The sequence below is a fragment of the Oncorhynchus kisutch genome, linkage group LG19, assembly GCF_002021735.2.
Source record: "Oncorhynchus kisutch isolate 150728-3 linkage group LG19, Okis_V2, whole genome shotgun sequence".
Lineage (NCBI taxonomy): Eukaryota > Metazoa > Chordata > Actinopteri > Salmoniformes > Salmonidae > Oncorhynchus > Oncorhynchus kisutch.
In genome coordinates this window covers 43,991,849-44,001,887 of record NC_034192.2, presented here as the reverse complement: position 1 = coordinate 44,001,887, position 10,039 = coordinate 43,991,849, and positions in this window count along the sequence as shown.

Sequence of the window (10,039 nt, the reverse complement as noted above, 5' to 3'; positions counted from 1 at the left end):
ATTTAGCTTGGACTGCTGGTAGTGGTTTGTTTGCGGAAAACAAAACATTTGCTGTTATTGGTAGAGAGCAGTGGTTGGAACCAAAATAATTTTCCTTTTGTTTAGTTCTGAACATAACCATTATTTTTGGGGTTCTGTTCCATTGTTCTGACCTGCAAAGAAAGTTCTTAATGCTTTGAATCAAAAAAAATATTAGTTTATATTGTTAATTTCTCTTCCTTGTTAAACTTCTGAAATCCTAATTTTTATTTTATTTAACTCTACATTTAATTACTTCACCAAACAGTGTGGGTAGAGCAGCTTGCTATGGAGCGTACTAGAGCTAGCTAGCTAACACGCTTGTGTGTGCAGAGCAGCATCAGAATTAAAAACACGTCTTACCGTTTTATAGTTAATAAATCCAATGTGAAATGTGATGAATATTGTATCCTTAACTATGTATTACTCTCTAATTAAACATTTCTGAATCATGCTTGTAAAGTTGAGAGGCTACAGTAGCCTATGCTTCGGAGGATGGGGTGGTGGTGCAGGTAGCCTACATGCGTACACACTGCCAGGAAGACACTGGAATATGTTTCTGAGTGACAGAGAAAAGGCACGGGAAGTAAAAGCGCGCTATTATTAACCACTTCACAGGCTTTTAAAATACGATTCTGTTCCAGAACAGAATAGATCCCTTTCGTTCCCGGTTCTGATTCTGAATATTTCGTTATTTTCAGGTTTCCTGTTGTGTTCCCTGAATTAGTTCCAATCCCTGGTAGAGGTTGGGAACTCGCTTTCTTATTGGTCTGTTAACTAATTTACCACATGGTGATGTCACCATGGTAGGACAAACTCCATCCCACCAAAACAGGCTGAAATTTCAGGCGGTCTTTTCAAACAGCTCTTACACTAAAATAGCATTATCATTATTTTCACAATTTCACTGAATACTCAGTGTGGAAAGATATATAAAACACAGGTAAATCACGTTTTTGACTGCACTGGGCCTTTCATTTATGTCTAATGACCCATGATGCTTTGCTGCACTGGGTCATAGCCAATGTGCTGCCTCTGCAGAAACTTTGGGCACATTTGAGTGGTAAGCCAAAGCAACCGACTGTAGATGAAAGTCAATGAATGAAGTCAGGAGAGGTGCATCTGCAACAGCTGAAAGTCGGACACTAATGTGGTGTTTCAAAGACAAGGCTCAGATCCACATGGCAGTGTTGCCATTGTTAATCAAAGTTTTTCTTTATAATGTCGAAATAAACATGGCTCTAACCTTCATATCACACATTCACAAACTGAAATCATATGTGTGTTCAACGCACAATCAATTACTGAGAGAGAGCTCCAAATATCACATTCATTTGTATATAGCCTATCCACTGTATAGCTTACATAAAATTGGTTCCTGTTTCAGTCATGTCTTTGGTCACGTTCACCACGGGTATCACTCACGATCATTGCATTTTTCAAGGACCTAAAACAGATTTTTCCTGTAATCTAGAACCATAACCCTAATCACAATTGTTTGATTTATTAGGACATGTAACACCTTCATCGGCATTCCAGCAGTGTATATGATTTGCGCATGTGCTAGCGCCAGCCGAGCGAGCCTCCATCTTTAGCACCGGTGAAGTGAGTTCGGGAACAACTGAATGTATGAGTCTTATAAGTAGTTTTCACACACAAACTTTGTATGTCCGAACTCAGAATCAAATATGCTTACCAAAAATAACATGGTCACTGTGGTATAACTTTCATTTTGATTGGTGATTTTCTGCATTTATCAGACTGCCATCAGGTAGCTCTATTTCAGATGTGTCCATGTAAACAGGATTATTAGGGAAATCGTTTATTAGGGAAAGCATGTAAACATTTTAATCCAACTATTATATTAATCTGATTATCCACAATAATCACTTTATTGTGTACATGTAACTGTACTCAATGCAGCCCAATTCCTGCTTGTGATTTGTACTGCATACAAGGTAAAGTATTGGATTCTTTACACCACATTAAGACATTATCCTATTCCACGACACTTGTCAAGCTTTTTTTATTAAATGAAAGCTAGCTTTGCTTTTGTACATACCATCAGGCTTTATTGAGTGAGCTGTTTGTACTGTAGCAATCGGTAACTGTCTGTATTTCCTTAACATTTTGAGAGAAAAAAACCCCATCAGAATTGGTTTGGGGTCAGTAGGTGCTCAACATAACAACAGGTGGTGGTGTGTGGGACAGTATCTCAGATAAATAGAGCCTGTCTGCATTCCTGATTTCTGTAACTGTTATCTTACGTGTAATATTGACATAAGCTTAGAAACACTTGTTTTGCAAACATGGACCTGCTTTATCAATTGCTGTGCTGATCAATGGACAGTTCATTACCTCTGAAATGAATATAAAGTCTAACATTATGTTTGTATTTGTATTTATATTTGCAATAAAGATGGTGATGCTACAATACAACTCATTTACAATAGGCCTATAGAAATACATACAGCCTAATGATATATATAATAATCATGTTACTGAATATTACTGAAAATACACAAATAATCAACATGTTACTGAACAGTTTAGAAGGCTAAAAATATCTAAGCATAACTCTTGAGCTGTCTGTATCCTTGTGACTGGTGGTTCTTTTTAAAAATAAGGCATGTGCCCCCTATGGGCATGATGTCTCTGACGTTCGCGTGGGTCAAACAAAAAACACCCCAATGATTGGTTAACTATAAAGTCTCCCACAATGCTGGCGATGGCGGATGTTTTGAGTATCTGAGTACCTTCACTGATGGCTAACAACCTTAAGATTCTTTTGGGTCAATATTCTGAAAAAATATATTGTCCCGTCTTTCAAATCCCCCTGAGCTCTAAAACAGCAACATTTTCTCTCAGCCTCATGGGGGCAAAATCTGTAAAATATCATGAGAATAGCTATAGAACTGCACATTTTTCTCTCTGCCCCATGACAGAATAAATAAATGTCCAGGGGTTGGTGCCATTGCTCAGACCTAGCAAGGGGGCCCCACGAAACTGCGCTACTCCACTGGGCACCAGGATTTTAACCTGGGACCTCTTAATCTGCAGTCAAATGTTCTAGTAGTTAGCTATACCACCAAGCTAAATATGCCTATTTAAAAGGGATTTTCAGGGCCAGCAAATGTTCCGATTATTTTTATTTGAGTGTTTTTGCAAGCTCAAAGCAGCCAAACACTTTTCATCTAGATTTGAGGGGGGGGGGGGGGGATTTCCCTTATGATTTTAGTAGTATATTTTAAATTGTCGGTGTTGAGCTAGGGTATGGCGACTGCCGTATCCTGCCATACCCAAATGACGCTCATTGAGTTGAGTATCCTTATCTCACCACACTCTCCACACTTCTCTTGAAAAGACAGGAGCGTTCCTCAAGTAAAATATTTTTTTATTATAATAGATAAAGCATTTTAAAAACAGGCAGATTATAAAAGTCGTAAAAGAGACTAAATGCTTCTTCAACTGTAGAGATCAATATTATTAGCTAAGTTTATTAATATGTGAAAATGAAATACAGAACTCCATGTAAACAATTTAAAACAATGATAAACATTTCTTATGATGAAAAGTCTCTTCACAATAAGTTTCCAAGTAACCACATGTCAAATTAAAAACATAAAAAGTGGACACACCATAGAAACGCTGATGAAAACTCTGTCCTTTTACATTTGGATTGAACTCAAAGCTTCCATTTCATCATCAGAACAAAAACTAATGTATACATGTGTCCTAACTATACAACAATTTAAACGAAAAACAATCAATCAGTAGATAGAACTTAGAAAGTCGACAAACACTCAATCTTCAACTAAGGACAACACAGGTTTGAACTAACCTTAGGTTTAAACTATTTGACAATGAGAATAATCTCAAAGCATTCTGGGAAGTACTCCTCTCCTCTCCTTCAATCCCCTACTCTCTTCCACTTTTCCTACTATCTCATCGCCTACTCTCGTCTACTCCCTTCTCCTCTCCTCTCCTTTCTTCTGTTGGCCCAACCTCAGGTCTCCCCTGCAGGGACACAATCTCCACACTCTCCCCTTCTTCTCTCTTCTGCCTCCTGGTGGTGTTGAAGTACAGATAGAGGACCCTGGTGGTCGTCACTGACGTCAGCAGCACTAGGACCAGTCTGATGGTGAAAGCAGTAAGAGGAGAGGCTGGAATAAAAACACATTTGACCATTTGATCTGATCATCAGATCGATCTGTGGAAAATCATTCCAAATCTGGCACAAAGTACACAAAGTCTGGTTCATTCTCAGTTACCTGAAACAGTGAGGGAGAGGAGTTTACGCTCAGAGTAGAGGTTTTGAGAGAAAACATAACTCCCGTAAACACAGCTGTAGTTCCCTTGGTGGTAGTCGTCTGCAGCAGGGAAGAGGAAGGCAGCAGAGTGATTGACAGCTGGCTGGGTCTGGAATCTGTTGGAGACGTTGAGCATGAGGAAGAAGGAGCCTCCTGGTGACCAGAAGCCTCTCCCATTGAGACAGTTCAGGATATATCAGGCTGCAGCAGGACTGTCTCAGCTGATGGGGTAGAATAGGCTTTACCCTCCCAGAGTGCAGGCTCAGAGTCAGTGCAGATAAATGAGTCTCCCTGCTTGATTACAAAACTGGAGGGCGCTACATTTGAAACAGTGGAGCCACAGCCCAGTTGTCTATTTACTGATTATGACCTGTGTGTTTGTGTCTCCTCAGATTAGCCCCCAGCCTTTGGTTCAGTCAGACTGGTGAATGAGACCAGCTCCTGCATTGGGACAGTGGAGGTCTTTGACCAAGGAGAATGGACGGGCGTATGTAGACAAGGTTGGGGCATGACAAATGCCAAGTTGATGTGTGGACATCTGGGCTGGGGGCATCCTGTTGATGCACCTAAAGGTCCCTAATTTGGAAAAGGGCGCAAAGTAAGGTCAGTTGTTTTTCTTGGCATTGAGTCTACTCTTGGGCAGTGTCTAATGCACAGTGACATAGAGTATTTGGGATGAGAGCAGTGTCAATGTGGTCTGTTCGAAGTTTGTGAGGCTTGTGAATGGAGCTGGTCTATGCTCTGTGTTTCACTGATGTGAGACTGGTGAGAGGAGGCAGTCGCTGTGCAGGTACACTGGAGATGTACAAGGAAGGATACGGGACATAGAGGACGCAGCTGTAGTCCTACCTGCACTAACACAAGTGTATAACAGTCCTACCTGCACTAAGGTGTACATCAGTCATGGAGACATGGAGGATGCAGCTGTAGTCCTACATGCACTAACAAAGTGTTTATCAGTATAACAGTCCTACCTGCGCTTAGGTGTATATCAGTCCTTAGGTGTGTATACAGTGCCTTTGGAAAGTATTCAGACCCCTTTACTTTTTTCCACATTTTGTTAGGTTACAGACTTATTCTAAAATTGACTGTTGTTTTCTTTCTCCTCATCAATCTAAACTGAAGTATCACATTTACATACGTCTTCAGATCCTTTACTCAGTGTTTTGTTGAAGCACCTTTGGCAGCGATTACAGTCTCAAGTCTTCTTGGGTATGACGCTACAAGCTTGGCACACCTCTATTTGGGGAGTTTCTCCCATTCTTCTCTGCAGATCCTCTCAAGCTCTGTCAGGTTGGATGGGGAGCGTCGCTGCAAAGCTATTTTCAGGTCTCTCCAGAGATGTTTGATCAGATTCAAGTCCTGGCTCTGGCTGGGCCACTCAAGGACATTCAGAGACTTGTCCCAAAGCTACTCATGCGTTGTCTTAGATGTGTGCTTAGGATCTTTGTCTTGTTGGAAGATGAACCTTCGCCCCAGTCTGAGGTCCTGAGTGCTCTGGACCATATTTTCATCAAGGATCTCTCTTTACTTTGCTCCGTTCATCTTTGCCTCGATCCTGATTAGTCTCCCAGCCCCTGCCGCTGAAAAACATGCCCACAGCATGATGCTGCCACCACCATGCTTCACTGTAGGGATGGTTCCAGGTTTCTTCCAGACGTGACGCTTGGCATTTAGGCCAAAGAATTCAATCTTGCTTTCATCAGACCGTAGAATCTTGTTTTTTCATGGTCTGAGGTTCTTTAGGTGCCTTTTGGCAAACTTCAAGTGGGTTGTCGAGCCTTTTACTGAGGAGTGGCTTCCGTCTGGCCACTCTAACATAAAAGCCTGATTGGTGGAGTGCTGAAGAGATGGTTGTCCTGGAAAGCTTTCCCATCTCCACAGAGGAACTCTAGAGCTCTGTCAGAGTGACCATCGGGTTCTTGGTCACCTCCCTGACCAAGGCCCATCTACCCCGATTGCTAAATTTGACCGGGTGGCCAGATCTAGGAAGAGTCTTGGTGGTTCCAAACCTCTTCCATTTATGAATGATGGAGGCCAATGTGTTCTTAGGGACATTCAATGCTGCACACATGTTTTGGTACCATTCCCCAGATCTGTCCCCCGACACTATCCTGTCTCTGAGCTCTATGGAGAATTCCTTCGACCTTATCATTTGGTTTTTGCTCTGACATGCACTGTCAACTCTGGGACCTAATATAGACAAGTGTGTGCCTTCCCAAATCATATCTAATCAATTGAATTTACCACAGGTGGACTCCAATCAAGTTGTAGAAACATCTCAAGGATGATCAGGATGCACCTGAGCTAAACATGGAGTCTCATAGCAAAGGGTCTGAATACTTATGTAAATAAGGTATTTTTGTTTTGTATCAATATGCTAACATTTCACTGCAGGTATCATATCTGCCTCAAACAACGGCTCCACTGAGCAGAACGCCTGCTGTCTAAAGAGTTGACTGAAGAGTGGAGTGGACTTGTATCTTCTTGCATTCTCATTTTCTCATGCTAAGCATTGTTCAAATTCACTGCTCTTCCAGCTAATTGATGATCCTGGTTGTCATTATCTCACAGGAAATAGGTCAGAGATCAATCCAGTTCCCAACACCCGCCAGCTACTCAGTTTCATTTGTTTAAAAACAAGTCCATTTAAATATTTTTGAGGCATTACAAAACATTAAGGAAATACGTATATTGAATAGGCTTATTGAAGATTTATATCAGATTAATGCTCTACCGTTGAGCTAAACCCCCTCATGTTGACAACATAGGCATCAAAATGCATATACAAGTTTAAACAACTTGATTTTAAGGGGGCACCAGGATTTGAATCTGGGACCTCTTGATCTGCAATCAAATGATCCTCCATTGAGCTATGACCCCTCATAGGGAAGATATACCAGTTGGAGGTGACACAATACAGGCCTCAAAATGCAGTTCAAACTGTTCGATTTAAAAGGTGCACCAGGATTTGAGACATGACAGAGAGAAAGTGGGAAGTGACTTTTCAAGTATCCTCATTTCAGCAATGTTCCTGAAGATGCCAGTAGAGGACAAGAAAACATGCTGTTTTATGCCATTATGCCATTTGAATTCCTTCTATTGACAAACTATTGAGTATAAAATACATTGACTAGCCTAAGCAATATTGTTTTATTAATTTGGTGTGTAATATGTGTTTGTCAATGATGTGTCTTTCTTTTTCATCACCATTAACTAAATCTTAAGGCTACAGCAGTTGAATCTAATGAGAATTTGGATTCCATGAGATCAGTCATATCTTGTCTGGATTGGTTTAAACTGCTGAAATGTGAAGGATGACTCTGCTTAGGCAAAAGTCAAACCAGGTTAGCTATGCTGCATGTTCAAAAATGTTGCTCATCTTAATTTCTCCTTTAGCAGTGAACTTGTTGCATTGTGTTTAGGCACTATTCGCTCTTAAATTCACTCTGTAAGTTCGGGATACCATTCATGAGTGGGCTTCCAACAAGAAACAACGACAAATGAGCGATATTCATCCCATGGTATCTTCATATGCTAATATCACTTGCTGTGTCATCTGCAAACTTAATGATGGTGTTGAAGTCGTGCCTGGCCGTGCAGTCATGAGTGAACAGGAAGTACAGGAGGGGACTGAGCACGCACCCCTGAGTGGCCACCGTGTTGAGGATCAGCTTGGCGGATGTGTTGTTTCCTACCCTTACCACCTGGGGGTGGCCGTCAGGAAGTACAGGATCCAGTTTCAGAGGAAGGTGTTTAGTCCTAGGGTCCTTAGCTTAGTGATGAGCTTTGAGGGCACTATGGTGTTGAACACTGAACTGTAGTCAATGAATAGCATTCTCACATAGGGGTTCCTTTTGTCCAGGTGTGAAAGGGCAGTGTGGAGTGCAATAGAGATTGCATCGTCTGTAGATCTGTTGGGGTGGTATGAAAATTGGAGTGGGTCTAGGGTTTCTGGGATAATGGTTTGGATGTGAGCCATGACCATCCTGTCAAAGCACTTCATGGCTACAGACGTGAGTGCTACGGTTGGTCGTCATTTAGGCAGGTTACCTTAGTGTTCTTGGGCACAGGAAGTGGTGGTCTGCTTGAAACATGTTGCTATTACAGACTCAAATAGGGAGAGGTTGAAAATATCAGTGAAGACACTTGCCAGATGGTCAGCGCATCCTCGGAGTACACGTCCTGGTAATCCGCCTGGCCCTGCGTCCTTGTGAATGTTGACCTGTTTAACCTCTCTGGGATATGTGGGACGGTAGCATCCCACCTCAACAACAGCCAGTAAAAGTGCAGGGCGCCAAATTCAAAACAACAGAAATCCCATAATTTAAATTCCTCGGACATACAAGTATTTCACAACATTTTAAAGAGAAACTTGTTGTAAATCCAGCCACAGTGTCTGATTTCAAAAAGGCTTTACGACGAAAGCACACCAAACGATTATGTTAGGTCAGTACCTAGTCACAGAAATACACAGCCATTTTTCCAGCCAAAGAGAGGAGTCACAAAAAGCAGAAATAGAGATAAAATAAATCACTAACCTTTGATGATCTTCATCAGATGACACTCATAGGACTTCATTTTACACAATACATGTATGTTTTGTTCAATAAAGTTCATATTTATATCCACAAATCTCAGTTTACATTGGCGCGTTACGTTCAGTAGTTCCAAAACATCCGGTGATTTTGTAGAGAGCCACATCAATTTACAAAAATACTCATAATAAACATTGCTAAAAGATACAAGTGTAATGCATGTAATTTTAGATCCACTTCTCCTTAATGCAACCGCTGTGTCAGACTTCAAAAAAGCTTTACCGAAAAAGCACACCATGCAATAATCTGAGTACAGCGCTCAGACAACAAAACAAGCCATACATATATCCGCCATGTTGTGGAGTCAACAGAAGTCAGAAATAGCATTATAAATATTCACTTACTTTGATGATCTTCATCAGAATGCACTCCCAGGAATCCCAGTTCCACAATAAATGTTTGATTTGTTCGATAAAGATCATAATTTATGTCCAAATTCCTACTTTCTGTTCGTGCGTTTAGAACACAATCCAAACTCACGACGCGCGGGCAAGTCCAGGCGAAAGTTCAGACGAAAAGTCATATTACAGTTCGTAGAAACATGTCAAACGACGTATAGAATCAATCTTTAGGATGTTTTTAACACAAATCTTCAATAATGTTTCAACCGGAGAATTCCTTTGTCTGTAGAAATGCGATAAATGCAGGTCGCTCTCACTTGAGCACGCGTGATCAGCTCATGCCACTCTGGCAGATCCCTGACTCATTCAGCTCCCATTCCCCCCTCCCTCACAGTATAAGCATCAAACAAGGTTCTAAAGACTGTTGACATCTAGTGGAAGTCTTAGGAAGTCCAATAGGACCCCATAGACGCTGTATATTCGATAGGCAATGACTTAAAAAACTACAAACCTCAGATTTCCCACTTCCTGGTTGGATTTTTTTCTCAGGTTTTTGCCTGCCATATGAGTTCTGTTATACTCACAGACATCATTCAAACAGTTTTAGAAACTTCAGAGTGTTTTCTATCGAAATATTCTAATTATATGCATATTCTAGTAGCAGGCAGTAGTACTAGCAGGTAGCAGTAGTAGCAGGCAGTTTACTCTGGGCACCTTATTCATCCAGCTACTCAATACTGCCCCCCAGTCCCAAAGAAGTTGACGGTGTTAC